Below are 943 nucleotides of genomic sequence, written 5' to 3' on the forward strand. Positions count from 1 at the left end.
GTGTGTTTGACACTCTACTGGATTTGGCAGAAGGTATTTTGGTCTCAAAGGAATTTGGATTGAGTGTCAAGTTGTTGTTTTTTTCTCACTGAAGCAGAGGTGACATTTTGCCAATTTTCCTACGTCATGGAATATCAATTTTCCAAGTTTACTGTACATCTCTATCTCCCTGCTCTCAATGTTTTATGTTGGTGCTTAATCGTGTCGAGCAGGGAGAAAGTCCAACAGAGCCAAACGCCAAGTCAAATATCATATGCACACATATTGTTACTCATTCTGTAATAAATATTGGTAAATCTATTCGTGAGTTGTCTTACTGAAATACAAATGTAGCCCAGTGGTTATTTCATGCCCTTAGTCTTATTCTTATATTTTAATACATAATACAAGTCATTTTAAAACAGTTGAATGTATGCCTTTAATAAAAGGTTGTCTGTTATAAATAGATCTCTAAATAAATAGGTTTTAGTACAGGACTTATGTTTAAAAACGATGCATGCCGTTCATAGCAGTTAAAGGGTAAAATGCATAGGAGAGACTGTGGAAAAAACCCAATAACGAGGTGCAATGTTGAACAGGTGTGTTCCATGGTTAATGAGTTTACTGAGCCAAGAGTAAATGAGACAGTTAACCAGGTACTGGAGTTCTTCATTCTGATTGGTGTGTGTGATCAAGTGATGTGTTCTGATTGGGGGTTTCTCAATCAGGTGAAGTGGGGAGGAGAGAGAATATTGAGTGAGTGGAAAATTACTGAACAGATTCACCAGAGCGTATGACCTGACACAGGTTGACATGACACAGAAGTGAAGTGGAAGTTTTCTGATAGTTTGATGCACAGTGCATGATTCTTGTGTCTGTTTGTTCGAGTTATAAGAAGTCTTAGTGAGTGGTAATGTAACATGTGTTTGTACTGAGTGAAGAAAGCAAGTTAGTTTCTCAACAA

The sequence above is a fragment of the Protomyctophum parallelum genome, assembly GCF_964188405.1.
Source record: "Protomyctophum parallelum genome assembly, chromosome: 4".
NCBI classification, from domain to species: domain Eukaryota; kingdom Metazoa; phylum Chordata; class Actinopteri; order Myctophiformes; family Myctophidae; genus Protomyctophum; species Protomyctophum parallelum.